Raw genomic sequence first — 17,214 nt, 5'->3', positions numbered from 1 at the left:
GAGCTCTGTGGATACAGATGTACCCAAAAGGCAAGTTTAAACACACACATGAGAGTCCACACAGGAGATAAGCCTTTTGCCTGTGAGCTCTGTGAATACAGATGTATCCATAAGGCAAGTTTAAACACACACATGAGTGTCCACACAGATGAGAAGCCTTTTGTCTGTGAGCTCTGTGGATTCAGATATACCCAAAAGTCACATTTAAATGATCACATAAAAGTCCACACAGGAGAGAAGCCTTTTGCCTGTGAGCTCTGTGGATACAGATGTACCCAAAAGGCAAGTTTAACCAAACACATGAGAGTCCACACAGGAGAGAAGCCTTTTGTATGTGAGCTCTGTGGATTCAGATGTACTCAAAAGGCAAGTTTAACCAAACACATGAGAGTCCACACAGGAGAGAAGCCTTTTGTATGTGAGCTCTGTGGATTCAGATGTACCCAAAAGGCAAGTTTAACCAAACACATGAGAGTCCACACAGGAGAGAAGCCTTTTGCCTGTGAGCTCTGTGGATACAGATGTACCGAAAAGGCAAGTTTAACCAAACACATGAGAGTCCACACAGGAGAGAAGCCTTTTGCCTGTGAGCTCTGTGGATACAGATGTACCCAAAAGGCAAGTTTAACCAGACACATGAGAGTCCACACAGGAGAGAAGCCTTTTGCCTGTGAGCTTTGTGAATACAGATATACCCATAAGGCAAGTTTAAACGCACACATGAGAGTTCACACAGTAGAGAAGCCTTTTGCCTGTGAGCTCTGTGGATACAGATACACCCATAAGGCAAGTTTAAACACACACATGAAAGTCCACACAGGAGAGAAGCCTTTTGCCTGTGAGCTCTGTGGATACAGATGTACCCAAAAGGCAAATTTAACCAAACACATGAGAGTTCACACAGGAGAAGCCTTTTGCCTGTGAGCTCTGTGGATACAGATATACCCATAAGGCAAGTTTAAACACACACATGAGAGTCCACACAGGATAGAAGCATTTTGCCTGTGAGCTCTCGAGATACAGATGTACCCAAAAGGCAAATTTAACCATACCATACCATACCATTTTATTTATATAACGCTTTCAACACGGCATTACAACCATACAAAGCGCTGCACAAAAAACAAGCAAGAAAACACAAGTTAAAATAGGTAGATGGAAAATGTAAAAAGGAGCAAAAGAAATATAAACAACAGACTATTAACAGTAAAAGCAAATAAAACCAGAATATAAAAACACAAAATTAAAATTGAATTTACTAGGTGGGACAATGGATGAGCTAAGGAGTTATGGAATTAAGGATCGAATGCGCAAGTGAAGTAGAGGGTCTTCAGACGAGATTTAAAGACGGCGATAGAGGAAGCTTGCCTAACCTGCAGTGGTAATGAGTTCCATAACTTTGGGGCACAGACTGAAAAAGCCCTTTCCCCACGAGTCTTCAAACGTGCCTTAGGGACAGTTAAGAGGAGTTGATCTTCAGACCTAAGAGCACGAGGAGGGTGGTAGTAATGAAGGAGATCACACAGATAGGGAGGCGCTTGACCGTTCAAGGATTTGAACGTGAGAAGTAAAATTTTATAATTGATCCTGAATTTAACGGGCAACCAGTGAAGCGTTTTAAGAATAGGTGAGATGTGGTGTCTTCTTTCAGCTCCAGTCAAGAACCTTGCTGCAGAATTCTGAACAAGCTGAAGCCTAGACAAAGCCGCCTCACTGATACCGTACAAACAGGAGTTTTAATAATCCAACCGAGAAGTGATGAATGCATGAATCACAGATTTTAGAAGACGGACACTCAGGATGGACTTTAATTTTGAAATACGTCTAAGATGGTAAAAGCAGGACCTGACCGTGCTATTGACCTGAGCATCCATCTTCAGAGCAGAATCTATTCTTATTCCAAGGTTGGAAACAACAGAAGTGACATTAGGTGACAGATAGTTGAAGTCTAGTTGCTGGGCTGCTCTAACACTAGTTGGACTAAAAACGATTAACTCTGTTTTGGAGTCGTTCAGATGTAGGAAGTTGTCAGCCAACCATTGCTTGACTTTGTGAAGACAATTGAACAGAAGTTTAGTGGAGTCTTTGGGTTTCATTGAAAAATAAATTTGACAATCATCTGCATATAGATGGTAAGACACTGCATGCTGTTTGAAAACAGCTCCCAAGGGCAGAATATAAATACAGAACAGTAATGGGCCGAGGATGGAACCTTGAGGAACCCCCCAGGGAAGGGAGAGTGTTTTGGATGAATAATCATCCAGCATGACCCTAAGGGACCTGTCATGGAAGTAAGACCTAAACCAGTCCAGGGCCGAACCTGAGATGCCAGCCCAAGTCCGTAGTGTAGAGATCAAGATGTTGTGATCAACCGTATAGAAGGCTGCAGATAGATCCAGAAGCACCATAACCACATGGAACCCCGAATCTAATGCCAGAAAGATGTCATTAAACACCCGAACAAGAGCAGTTTCAGTGCCGTGCTGTTTCTGAACCCAGACTGAAACATGTCCATTACCTGATGGTCATTAAGATGTATAAGTAACTGTTCGTACACTACTTTCTCAAGTACTTTAGATAAAAATGGTAATTTAGAGATTGGACGGAGATTATAGAATTTGGCAGGATCCAGACCAGGTTTTTTCAGAATTGGCTGCACAACAGCGTGTTTAAAGTCACGAGGAACCACAGCCAAGGTCAAGCTACCATTAATAATATCCAGCACATATTGCCCAATCAACGGAAATACCTCTGAGCCAATCTGAGCTCTGATTTTATCAACCTTATCTAAAATAACTGAAGGATTTGGTTGCACAAGCCAGCAGAAACGGGAAAATAGTGTTTTAACAGGTGAGAGCATAGCGTTCATGGTTTTATACAAAACAGCTTGATTATTAGAATTAGCAGAAACAATCCCAGCAAAGAAACGATTTCTAGCGCCTCTAACAGCTTTTTGATACTGCGACCACGCTTCTCTCATGGCTTCAAAGGAGACCATAAGCCCATCTTTACTCCATTGACGCTCCAGTCTTCTGCAGTTTTGCCTAATTGAACGAGTGCACTCGTTCAGCCAAGGGTCAGGCTTAATCTTGGTCAGTCTGGATTTTAATGGAGCTACAGAATCCATAGCAGCTAGACAGGATGAATTAAGAAGATGCAAATAACTATCAACAACAGTAAAATCACAGGGGGCTGATATCAGAGCAAAAACATTTACAAAATCTCCAGCAGTAGAGGGGGTAATAACTCGAGAGAGACGAGTGTGCACATGGTCAGTACGAGAAGTGGAAGCCACGTCCAGGTTAAACAGAACTGGTGAATGATCAGAGAAAGTAGCAGGGAGAATAACCAAGTCACTGTTACTCAGCCATGAGACAGAACCAGGTCCAGTGTGTGAACATGGCCACGCGTGGGCCCATTCACGAGTTGGGACAGGCCAAACGAATCGACAAGATCCAAAAAGTCCTTCACCATAGGTCTGTCGGGACAACAGACATGAATATTAAAATCCCCCAACAGGAGGAGACGGTCATATTTACAGAAGATTTGAGCTAGAAACGTCGCAAATTCATCTAAAATGTCCTTATTATATTGTGGAGGACGGTAAATAAGTGCGCACATCATGTGAGGCGATTGACCCAGTTCAAAGGCGCTTAGCTCAAAAGTTAGTGGAGTTGAAGAGGGGACTGTGAGGTTACAGATAAGACCAGATTTAAATAAAGTCAACAGAGTCCACACAGGAGAGAAGCCTTTTGCCTGTGAGCTCTGTGGATACAGATGTACCCAACACACACATGAGAGTCCACACAGGAGAGAAACCTTTTGCCTGTGAGCTCTGTGGATACAGATGTACCCAAAAGACAAGTTTAAATGCACACGTGAGAGTCCACACAGGAGAGAAGCCTTGTGCACGTGAGCTCTGTGGATACAGATGTACTCAAAAGGCAAGTTTAAACAGACGCATGAGAGTCCACACAGGAGAGAAGCCTTTGCGTGTGAGCTGTGTGGACAAAGATTTAGCCAAAAGACAAATTTAAAGAGATGCGGGCATCCACACAAGGCTCGAGGGATTTATTTAACAACAGTACTTCCAAATGTACTATTTAGTTCTTTTTCAACCTTAATATTAGTCTTGTAACTCTGCTCAACTATCGTTGATCAAGTCCGTACTCGGCCTTTAGTCACCTCTTCTTTTGATTTTCATTTTCAAATCTCCTTTGTTTTTTAAACTTGGACCTTAACCAAACACCATGTCAATTGATCAGAAGAAACATGTTCTAGGGATATTTATTGATTTAAAAAAGGCTTTTGATACAGTTAATCATAAAATGTTACTTGAAAAGGTAGAGAGGTATGGGATTAGAGGTGTAGTGTTGAGCAGGTTGACAAGCTATCTACAACAGAGGAGACAGTTTGTGAAATTTGGAGAATGTTCATCTTCATGGTTGGACATTGTTTGTGGAGTACCACAGGGGTCTGTGTTGGGTCCAAAATTATTTTTATTATATATTAATGATTTGAGTAATGTAACAAATACACTGACATTTGTTTTGTTTGCTGATGATACCACTATTTTCTGTGCAGGAGATAATATTATCGACTTAGAAAGGATGGTCCAAATTGAAATGTGCGTCATTAAAGAGTGGTTTATTGAAATTAAGCTTACATTAATTATAGCAAAAACAAAATGTATGTTGTTTGGTATGGCTGATAAAACTGAGGTTAAGCTGCAAATAGATGGATGTGAAATTGAGCAAGTAACAGAACATAAGTTCCTTGGAATAGTAATTGATAATAAATTAAGTTGGAAACCACAAATGAAACATGTATATAATAAGGTTGCGAGAATCATCTACATTATGAATAAAGCTCGGCAGTACTTGGAATATAAATCACTCCATGTCCTTTATTATTCATTGATTTATCCCTATCTTATTTACTGTGTAGAGGTATGGGGTAACCCTTATAAAACATCTATTGCGCCCTTGTCTATCATACAGAAAAGAGCCCTGAGAGTCGTTCACAATGTTAGATTTAGAGAACACACTAATCTGTTATTTATATATTCTAAAATACTAAAATTTAAAGATTTACTTCAACTATATACAGCGGCATTCATGTTTAAAGTGCATAGGGAATTATTACCAAGCAAATTATTAATGCTATTTATAAAACCAGATAACCTATATAATTTCAGATACAAACTTCATTTTAGGCATACATATTTTAGAACAACATTGAAGTCATTTTGTATTTCTGTTACGGGTGTAAGAGTTTGGAATAAGCTAAGTGAGGATCTAAAGCAAAGTCCCTCATTGCATAAGTTTAAAAAGAAGTATAAAAAATTATACCAATTAATTACATGGAGGAGGAGGAAAAGTTGTGAGGGTGTAGCATTTGATTGTAATTGTCTATTGTTGGTGAACTGGGAGCTGTGAACATGGGGGGGGGGGGGGGGGAAGACACATAAGAAAATGTAAATTTTGTTTGTGTGATTGAGGATAAAACATGTTATAGGAAAATGGCAATGACAGTGTAGGGAAAATATATATATTTTTTGCTTTATCCTTCTTGAAATTTGATTTGGGGGGGATTATATAAGCTACCAAAGCTTCGTTCCCTTCCCATTGAACATGTTCTACACACACACACACACACACACACACACACACACACACACACACACACACACACACATATATATATATATATATATATATATATATATATATATATATATGCATATACATATGTGTGGGTTTCTTTTTGGATACTTTTTGAATGCTATGGGTTGTCTATTGATTTGCATGTTCAATAAAGAAAGAAAAAAAAACAATTGAGATGTTCATTCATGAATTCTGAATACAAAAAAATATTACTTAAAGATTAAGAAAAAACTGTTATACCCTCCTGTATTTAAGAAATAGACAAGGTAACAGGCACATGATGGTTGTAGTACATAACCCACTGCAATTTAAAGCTGTTAGATCCCGGTGTCGTCTGCTTTAAACAATTTATATGTATATAAAATAATAGCATACAATGTTGTAATAACTGCAGCTTAAAAAGAATGTGTCTTTATTCTTTTGGAGCCCCTAAGTAGAAATCCCACCTTAAAGGCTGTGGAGAGACAGCTGGGACTAGAGCCCTGCACTGAAGCCCTAGGCCCTCGGGTCGGGCTTCGGGCCAACTACTGTGTAATTACCTCGGATACGGGCCGGGCGCCTTTATTTTTAATCGAATTCATAAAAAAATTGAAACACTTAAACCAGGGGTCGGCAACCTGTTCCCATCAAAGAGCCATTATTACCCGTTTCCCACAGTAAAGAAAACACTGGGAGCCACAGCAGCCACGGCGTTGTGGGCGGGGCCTACCCTCAGACAGCAGAGAGCTGCTCACAACAGGTGACAGCAGCCAGTACCGGTCGCTCGTGTACGTCAAAGTTATCTTTCATGAGAAGATAATCAATAAAACGATTTATATAAAATGGATCCAGAAGTTGTAGCCCGTCTCTGTCTATAATATTTAGATATTTTTCACCCTGTTGGTGGTTTTACTGAGCAGATGCCACTTTTGTCATACGTTTCTTTTTAAAACATGTTTAGACTGTTCAGAATACAAATCCAGGCTCTGTCACGTTTGATTGTTGTAATTAAACTTTGTAGGTGGGGAAGTTCAGAAAAGGATCCGATCATTTTGTTTTTCCCTCATTTACAGTGACGGAGATAACGGCGCAGTGCGCCTGGCTCTGGTGTTAATCAAGTTTAATCTCTTTGCAGCAATTTTCACAAGAAAACAGAACAGTTAAAAGCAGGGCTTGTGTTGTCTGGACAGTCGCAGAACCAGAGCGCATGCGGGAAGATTCCTCCGACTGAATTCAGTCGGAGGAATTTTCCCGCTGATCTGAATCTCATGCGGCTCTCTGTGCTTGTAAAATAATGAATGGATATTTAAATAAAATGCTTTATATTTTACTGAATTAATTTTATATCTGTAAGTCAATTCTATGTAAAGATTGTCTGCGTAAACCTGAACAGGTCCAACCCGGTCTTACTGTGAGACCGGGTTGACGCGTCACGCTTGTGCGTATACATGTGCGCTTCCTGAGCTGAAGAGGATGTGAGATTCTGGGATTCTCCTCAGACGGCTCCTGGATGTGTCGCCACATTGGAGACAGGAACAAGCACTATTCAGCCAAAGTTTCATAATCAGGGAACATTTCTAAGTGACAAGTATCTCTGAGAGACAGGGTTTGGAAACACTCGCTTCAGTGGGAGGAACCTTCCCGCATGCGCTCTTCTGCAACGCGCTCCAAGCCAATCTCCACAACTTCAGCTCACTGTTCACATATGCGCTGACAGCGAGCTGCGCTGAGCAATGTCCAGCTCAGATGTTCAGATGGGAATCTTTTCTTGGTTGATTTAGCTACATCTGCGATGTGCGTATGTCAGTTCGTCTGCATGCGTCGGGGTAATTCTTTCTATTCTTACTCCGTCAAAATAAACTGTCCAACACGGGAACTATCCGGTCAACACAACACAAGCCCTGCTTTTGACTGTTTTGTTTTCTTGTGAAAATTGTTGGAAAGAGATAAAATTTAACTTGATTACCACCAGAGCCAGTGCGCCGTTATCTCCGTGACGGTAAATGAGGGAAAAACAAATTGATCAGATCCTGCACGTCTTTTAACACATTGGTCGGGATTGACGCACTTTGTTTTCATTTAGTTGGTTAAAAAAAGTCGGGCTCGGGTCGAGCCAGAGAATCCTGAAAACCTTTTCGGGCCGGGTCGGGCTGGAGCTCCACCCCCTCGGGCCGGGCTGGACACGGGCTCAGATTTTAGGCCCGTGCAGGGCTCTAGCTGGGACTGTTGTCAAGAAGTCATAAATTACAAGGCGGCTCTGTGGAGACTCCATTTCTCCTACAATAGCATTTTGCTATTCTAAGCAGGCTTAGGAATGTGCCTGTACCAGAGGTTTTAGGGAGGCTGTTGCAGAGTTATAAGCAGTGGACAGATGCTGGAAAGACAGAACCACTTTTGGGCTGCATGGTTCTCCACCAGTGTACCGATGCTTGTATTAACATGTACTAGATTGTAATAAACTGGTTATCTTTTTTTAAATCAAACTTTGCCATGATTGAGTCATAGAACTCCAAGAAACAGCTCAGCATGAAAATTAACCACATTCCCTTTATTTCTGATGACACAACTAATCACTGCTGGTGGACAATTAATCACAGACACTTAGCACTTCTGCATGCGTTATGTATTCAGTGTGAACAAGGCTTCACGCCCTCTCTCAGTAGTGCAGCATCGTGCGGTTTTCCTGTTCTGATTTTTTTCATGTAGTTTTGGTTTATAAACGTGGTTGCGCGGGCAGCATCCCAACTAGGGAGCTCCAGACCGTCCTCTCCGGCCATCTCCACCAGCTCCTCCGGCAGGAGCCCAATGTGTTCATGGACCAGATTGGAGATGTAACCTCTCTAACGTGTCCTGGGTCGACCCGGGGGCCTCCTGTCAGAAGGAAATGCCCGAAACACCTCCCCAGGGAGGCGATTGGGAGGCATCCTGACCAGATGCCCAAACCACCTCAACTGCCTCCTTTCGATCCGGAGGAGCAGCGGTTCTACTCCGAGTCCCTCCCGAATGTCCGAGCTCCTCACCCTATCTCTAAGGCTGAGCCCGGCCACCCTACGGAGGAAACTAATTTCGGCCGCTTGTATCCGCGATCTCGTTCTTTCGGTCATTACCCAAAGCTCATTACCATAGGTGAGGATTGGGACGTAGATTGACCGGTAAATCGAGAGCCTGGCTTTCTGGCTCAGCTCCCTCTTCACCACGACTGATTGGCTCAGCGTCCGCATCACTGGAGACTCTCCTACCCTCACTCGTGAACAAGACCCCAAGATACTTAAACTTCTCCACTTGAGGTAGGACCTCTCTCCAGACCCAGAGTTGTTAAGCCACCCTTTTCCGGTCGAGCACCATGGTCTCAGATTTGGAGGTGCTGATCCTCATCCCAGCCGCTTCACACTCAGCCGCGAACCTACCCAGCCAGAGCTGAAGATCAGAGCTGGATGAAGCTAGGAGGACAACATCATCCGCAAAAAGCAGAGACGAGATTCTCCTGCCACCAAACCCGACACACTCCACACCATGGCTCCGCCTAGAAATTCTGTCCATAAAGGTAATGAACAGAACTGGTGACAACGGGCAGCCCTGGCAGAGTCCAGCCCTCACCAGGAACAGGTCCGACTTACTACCAGCTATGCGGACCAAACTCACGCTCCTCTGGTAAAGGGACTGAATGGCCCTTAACAGAAAGCCACCCAGCCCATACTCCTGGAGCGTCCCCCACAGGGTGCCCCTGGGGACACGATCATAAGCCTTCTTCAAATCCACAATGCACATGTGGATTGGTTGGGCAAATTCCCATGCCCCCTCCATCACCCTTGCAAGGGTATAGAGCTGGTCCACAGTTCCACGGCCAGGACAGAAACCACATTGCTTCTCCTCAATCTGAGATTCAACTATTGATCGGACCCTCCTCTCCAGTACCTTGGAGTAGACCTTTCCAGGGAGGCTGAGGAGTGTGATCCCCCTATAGTTGGAACACACCCTCAGGTCACCCTTCTTAAAGATGGGGACCACCACCCCAGTCTGCCACTCCACAGGAACTGCCCCCGATGACCACGCAATGTTGCAGAAAGGTGTCAACCACGACAACCCTACAGTATCCATAGCCTTAAGATACCCAGGACGAATCTCATCCGCCCCTGGGGCTCCGCCGCGGTGTAGTTGTTTCACTACCTCAGCAACTTCTGCCCCCGAGATTGGACAGTCCATCCCCAGGTCTCCAGGCTCTGGTTCCTCCTCGGAATGTGCGTTGGTGGGATTGAGGAGCTCCTCAATCCCACCGTCCGACTATAGCCCCAGTTGACGTCAGTAGCTCCCCATCCCCACTGTAAACAGTGTGAGCGAGTTGCTGCCTTCCTCTCCTGAAGTGCCGGACAGTTTGCCAGAACCTCTTTGGAGCCGATTAATAGTCTTTCTCCATGGCCTCACCAAACTCCTCCCACGCCCGAGATTTTGCCTCGGCAACTGCCACTGCTGCACCCCGCTTGGCTATCCGGTACCTGTCTGCTGCCTCCGGAGACCCACAGAGCAGCCACGCCCTGTAGGCCTCCTTATTCAGCCTGACAATTCCCCAAACCTCTGGTGTCCACCAGCGGGTACGGGGGTTGCCACCACAAATGGCGCCGGCCATCTTGTGACCACTGCTAGCAACAGCCGCCTCATCAATCGTAGAGTGGAACAAGGCCCATTCAGAGTCAATGTCCCCCACTGCTCTCGGGACGTGGTCAATGCTCTGCCAGAGGTGGGAGTTGAAGACCGTCTTGACAGGTTCTTCTGCCAGGCGTTCCCAGCAGACCCTCACTATGCGTTTGGGTCTGCCAGGTCTGCGAGGCATCTTCCCCTGCCATCTGATCCAACTCACCACCAGGTGGTGATCATTTGGCAGCTCTTCTCCTCTCTTCACTCAGGTGTCCAAAACATACGGCCGCAGGTCAGATTATACGACTACATAGTCTATCATCGACCTGCGACCTAGGCTGCCCTGGCACCAAATGTACCGATGGGCATCCTTATGTTCGAACATGGTGTTCGTTATGGCCAAACTGCGGCTTGCACAGAAGTCCAATAATGAAACACCACTCGAGTTCAGATCAGGCGGGCCGTTCCTCCCAATCACACCCCTCCAGGTCATGCTGTCATTGCCCACGCTTCGGTCTGCTACCCGATCCACACTGCACCAGACCCTTCATGTTCTTCCTGTGGGTGGTGGGTCCACAGTTGGATGAGCCCATGTATCCAGTTCTGGCTGGGTCCCATGGGCCACAGCCTGGCCACCAGGTGCTCGCTCACGGGCCCCAACCCCAGGCCTGGCTCCAGGGTGGTACCCCGGTAACATTCCGAGCCAGGTACTCCGACTCTTTGATTGTAAATCCATGAAAGATCCTCTGAACCGTTCTTTGTTTCACCCTTCACCTAAGACCAATTTGTCATGGCAGACCTTACCAGGGGCACAAAGTGCCCCAGACAACATAGCTCCTAGGATCAATGAAGGCAACTCCAGGACTCTGTTCTCAATAATGCGCAATATTTTTCATCCCCCGGACTCTCTACTCTAATCTGCTGATTCATGTAACTCTTTAATAACCTTCTTTACTCAGAAAATTGCTTCCATACACCAACAATTAATTCCAAGCTCTTCCCCTCCCCCTGGGATTTTTTCACCCCGCCAGTCATTTTGTTCCTTTCTTCTTCCCACCTCATCCGAAATATCTGATCTTATCTGTAAATCCAAGCCCACCACCTGCTCTCTCGACCCACTCCCTACAGTTTTGGTTAAAACATGTCTCACCTCCCTTCTCCCTCTCATAACCGCCATAATCCACTCCTCCCTCTCTACCGGTATTGTTCCCTCACTTTTCCAAACTGCATCTATTACTCCAATAATAAAGAAACCCGGCACTGATCCCAATAATTTCAATAATCTTCGTCCCATCTCAAATCTTCCCTTTCTTTCAAAAATCCTAGAAAAAATAATCTCTGTTCAACTTCATGCTCATCTCATGCTCAATAGCCTCTATGAGCCCTTCCAGTCTGGTTTTCGACCTGGCCACAGTACAGAAACTGCACTCATAAAAATCACTAATGACCTCCTCACTGCTGCCGATACTGGACTGCTCTCCATTCTCATCCTCCTTGACTTGAGTTCAGCCTTCGATACCATCTCTCACACCATCCTCCTCCATAGATTGTCTTCCCTTGGCATTTCTCATACCCCGCTTGATTGGTTCCGTTCATATCTCTCTGGCCGTATTCAGTTTATTCAACTCAAATCCTTCACTTCACGTCCCTTCCCTGTCACTACTGGCGTCCCCAAGCCTCTGTTCTCGGTCCACTCCTTTTCATCACTTACTTTCTTCCCCTGGGAAATATTTTCCGTAAATTTGACATCCATTTTCATTGTTACGCGGATGGCACCCAGCTCTATGTATCCTCCAAACCCTCCTCTTCACTCCCTCCTTCCTCCCTCACCAATTGTTTATCTGAAATCAAAGACTGGTTCACATCAAACTTTCTCAAACTTAACAGTGATAAAACAGAATTGTTACTTGTCGGCACTAAATCTTTACTATCCAAAATCCACAGCTTTACACTTACTGTCGACAACTCCTTAGTTTCCCCCTCCCCTCAGGTCAAGAGTCTGGGTGTCATCCTCGACTCCTCACTATCCTTCCAGTCCCACATAAACAATATTACCCGGTCTACCTACTTCCATCTACGTAACATTAACCGCCTACGCCCCTCCCTCACTACTCACTCGGTCGCCATCCTTGTCCACAGCCTCATCACTTCCCGTATTGACTACTGCAACGCTCTTCTCTTCGGTCTTCCTCACAAATCCCTCCATAAACTCCAACTTCTCCAGAACTCAGCAGCCCGCATCATTTTCAGAACTCCCTCCTTCCACCACATCACCCCTGTTCTTCAGCAGCTCCACTGGCTCCCAGTCACTTCCAGAATCCAATTCAAAATTCTGCTATATACACTCTAAGCCATCCATAACCTAGCTCCCCCGTATCTCTCAGACCTCCTTCATCCTTCAACCTCCACTCGTTCCCTCTGGTCCTCCTCCTCCATCCACCTCTCTGTCCCACCTTTCCGTCTGGTCACTATGGGGAGCAGGGCCTTCAGTCGCTCTGCTCCCCAGCTCTGGAACTCACTCCCTTCTGACCTCCATAACATTCATTCCCTCACTCTCTTTAAAACCAGACTCAAAACCCACCTGTTCCGTCTAGCATTCCAATAGTTACTCTCTCTGCTCCAATCTGTCTGTTTGTTTTATGCTGTTCTATCTTTTATTGTTGTGTATTTTATCTCTGTCTGTAAAGTGTCCTTGAGTGTTTAGAAAGGCGCTGTTGTAATAAAATGTATTATTATTAGGGCACTAGAACTCCTCCACCACGACAAGGTGACAGTTCAAGGAGGAGATCTCATTATCTGAATTTTCAAACTTGTTGGATTGTAAATCTGTTTAAAAAAATTTGCTCTATTGTCACAAGGGGCAGTAACCCAATCGCAGGAATAACAGTCATTAACCTGAGTTCAAAAAGTGTTTTAATAACTAAACTTCCTCCACTGACTGTGGGAACCAAAAACAGAAACCAAAATCATTCCATAAACAGACAACTAGGTAAGACAACTCCACGCTGAGGACTGGCAGCAGTGGCCTGAAATAGGGTGAGGGCAATCATGGTCAGTCAGCTGCAGCACTCCAGAAGGTTCACAGGGAAGGGGAGGGCTCCTGAGAGGAGCTGCAGCTGACCTGAACAAAATAACAGAAACACGGTTAAACAAACACAAAAAGGGGCAAATCATATCTGTATGTGCCCTTTTTTTTTTTACTTTGACCACCTGCCCCTTCAAATGTCTTTGCACGGCCCTGCTCACGAGGCGCTTTATAAGAACAACAAAACTAAAAAAAAGGATGAACAAAGACCATAATAAAATTACAAAAAAGGGAAATTTTTAGACTATAAATGAATCCTGAAAAAGACGAACCTGACAGAGCCAGTAGTGTGAAAAAAGCTCCTGAGGAAGAATCATGAACAATGTGTGTTTAGATGGTAAAGGACAAGAGTTCGGAGCGGTTCTGGTTCAGCCCGCTGTTGGATCATCAACACTTGACAGGAGACATGATCGTCTTTTATACAGAATGTCTCGTGTCTTCATCTGTCTAGGGCTGTTATGATGGTTTAATTTTTGAATCATTTGAACATTAAAGGTTCTCTGCAGACCTGTTAGAGTGTTGCTATGTTGGCACAAAGATAGTGTAATAGTCATCATGGTGACATGTTATTGTTGTTATGACACCATGACCTCATCACAGCCGTGCTCTGGACCATGTTGGACAGGACCGATGGTGTTGTGGTCCAGAGGACACTCTGTCTCACTGTTGTCCCAGACAGTCCCTGAAGATCCTTCAGACCAACAAACACACAACAGTCATCAGATGAGTGAGAACAGAGGACTCCTGGAGGCTTCTTTAATTTGCTATTTGTGTGATGATGTCAGAGGCCGCCCAAGGCATATAAGACTTAACTGACTGCTTTGGGCCCCCACAGCACCAGGGGGCCCTCAAGAGCACCAAGATGACATGAGAAAAAAAGGTTTTAATAACTAACTAATAAAAACTAATATTTCATGTGAAAAATAACATTTTTCTATATTACTTTCTGTAGTGTCAATTGGTTTTATTTTGAAGTGCAGCACATTTTACACGTTTCACATTTTAAGAACAAAAAATAGTAATCCTAACTTTTTTACTGTAAATTCAGTGTTTGTCTGCTGATGTTTCTTTGAAATAGTTGAATTAATATACCGTAAATCCTCTAATATTGGCCTGTATTCAATTAACGGCCGGGTATCACATTTTGGCCGGTGTTGGAGTCGGCGGAGTTGAATAATGGCCTTTTTTTTATTGTGGCCGGGTTGAATGTGGAAACAAGCAAGTACCACAGGGGGGCGGTTGTGTCATCCGTCTCACTTTTGATTTGCCAGTGATAGACCGCGAGGGTAACTTTAACCGTGGCAGGTGCAGAGACGAAGAGTGACTCTCCGAGACATGCTAATGGCTAGCCTCTCCGATGCTAATGCCAGCCTATCCATGCTAATGGTCCATCGAGGTGGTAGGATATTCAGCTAGTGGCCAGCCTAGGCACGCTAATGACTAGCCTCTCCAATGCTAGCACCAGCCCGTCCAGGCTAACGCTAGCCTATCCATGCTAATAGACAGCAGAGGGAGTGTGTGAACCAGTCAATGACCAGCCGAGGGCTGCTAGTCCCTAGCGTATCTAGTAGTAACACCGGTAAAGGTGCTATTTCTCAGTAAGCAGCGCCAGCCTCTCAGTTACCGGTGCCAGCTTATCATTAATAAGGTCGGTAGTTTGCTTCAGAATTTATATAGTCTCCTGCTGCTGGGCAGTAGGCTTAATTTTGGCCCCCATACCGCGCCACAGTTTTCCCTGGATGGTAATCAAGAATGTCTTGTATTCCTGATTTAATTTCCGGTGCCTGCCTCTCTGATATCTTGTTGGTGGATTTCAGTTGATTCAGACGGATTTCAGCAGAAAATCCCACACTGACCTTTAGGGAAAAGCCTAAATATAATTATTATGAAAATTGCATTACAAGTGGTGAAATGATTGAGCAGTGTGTCATGAAATAATCGGTGATTCTTCAAAAAGACTTTTAGTTTTTCATTTCATTGTGACTCGTTTATCACACGCTGTTACGACCAGTGGTTGGTAAACATGAAGGACACATAACACAGAGGCATGTGCAGGTTGGTGAAATTCAAACAGTTTTAATTATAAATACAGATTTTAAAAAACAAAGCTCCAATTCTAAAAGTTCAATAAATAACAGTGTTAAAAAGGCTCGTGGTTACATGTTTAAAATGGGGATTCTCAATTAAAACACATCTCAAAAGCTCTCAAACATACCAACACAAAGGTCCACTGACCATACGGAGCTAAGAGGGAGCCAGCACTCGGGTCCCTCGTCTGTTTTAAAAGCCTACAAGTACTCTTGCTTTCACCTATTAAAACGTCTGGACTAAAACCCTTAAAACAGTAATGGAGCCAACAGTGAGACGTGGCATGGATCCGGCCTCCTCTGTTGTGTTCTACTTGAACTAGAAGACACGGGACAACTGTGTGCCGTGAACTGAAGCTAAACCTTGTATTCACACTCCCCTCTCCCACACACTAACACACCCCACAGTCCTGACGTGCCCACTGGCAGCAACCAAACAACATCAGCTGAGGCAAGATAACTCAGGTAAGGGCAAAGGAATCAAATGCAAACGAGTCCCTGTGGCAAGTCCACCCTATAAGACCTGAGTGAGTAATGTTTTTGGTTCAGAATACCTGGTGTCTTCACATCTGTCACGCACACCCGATCATCACGCAACACATCACTTAGCAGCTTTGCCCGATGGCGTCTGTTGTAGTTCTGTGCATTGTACGTCCTCTTGTCCTCCTCTCTTTGCACAAGCATTGGCTGGTCAGGCAGCGCAGGATCCAACAGTGAAGAAATACTACTTGGTATGTATACTGTATGTTGTGTGTGTGTCTGCTCTGTCTTCTCCAGGATCCTCTGGAGGTCTCTTCCTGTTAAAAGGGAGTTTTCCTCTCCACTGTCGCTACATGCTTGCTTAGTATGAGGATTGCTGTAAAGACTCTGACTCTACTCGATGCAACCTGCTGGAGACATCTCAAGACTGGACGGGTCGTATCGGAGTTAATCTATGAAATCCCGGTGCCGTGAGGTCCACCCGACTTCATTCCATCACCTCACATGGGGTGAGCTCACATTTCTGTGCTGCTGCTTTTTTTGCTCATTATTCATATCTTGTCATGTATAATCATTAGTTTAGAAAAAAAAATCCTTTTTAACTATATACCTGACTCTTGTCTGAATTAATACAAAGTGTGTTCATGATCCCTGAACAAGTAAAAGTAACTAGAATCTTCTGATTAAACATTCAAAGATCAATCGGGTTTATATTTCATATTTATATGGAATTATCACATCTTATTGGTCATAATTAATTTGCAGTCGTCACACTATAATGTGTGAACGCTACAAAGGGAGCCTAAAGTCACGCCCATCTATTTCCAGAAGTGTCATTTAGAATCATAGGTTGAAAATAAATAAATAAATAAAAGAATAATTTTAGGATGATGTCCCAGGAAGGTCCCAGATATTTCATTTAGCAGCAAAGCGCCTCGAGATTTTTATCTTGAGAGGCACTATATGAAAAATTGGTTTCTTTCTGTCTTTAAGGTAAATGTGGTGCAATAACATTTGTCTTGTAGAAAACAACAGCTACACTTACTCTAAATTGTAAGTACAAGTACTCAAATTTGCAAAATATCCTACGGTTACAGTTTTGCCCCAGTTTATCCAAAAGATATGGTACAAAAATATTCGTGTCTCGAATCTGGAAACTTGAAATCACAGAGAAAATTTCTATCTTTCACAGATACAAAACAACAGCTGCACTTGATCAAAATCTTTGGTAAAAGTAGAAAAATATCATTAGTTGAGTCACACATCCAAAAATTGCTACAGTTAC

At 44.0% G+C, this 17,214-nt stretch overlaps 1 protein-coding gene across 1 annotated transcript in view; it reads left to right on the top strand.

The window, feature by feature from the left end:
- Positions 1 to 6,925: 6,925 nt before the first annotated feature.
- Positions 6,926 to 17,214, top strand: part of LOC129161829 (zinc finger protein 678-like) — a 45,065-nt gene continuing 34,776 nt past the window's right edge. The window contains exon 1 of the mRNA XM_070548393.1: positions 6,926 to 16,438. The gene's annotated coding sequence lies outside the window, so the exon portion shown is untranslated. The remainder of the gene's footprint in view (positions 16,439 to 17,214) is intronic.

Source organism: Nothobranchius furzeri, chromosome 2 (genome assembly GCF_043380555.1).
Source record: "Nothobranchius furzeri strain GRZ-AD chromosome 2, NfurGRZ-RIMD1, whole genome shotgun sequence".
In the NCBI taxonomy this organism is placed as follows: Eukaryota; Metazoa; Chordata; class Actinopteri; order Cyprinodontiformes; family Nothobranchiidae; genus Nothobranchius; species Nothobranchius furzeri.
This window is presented reverse-complemented; position numbering and strand designations above follow the sequence as displayed.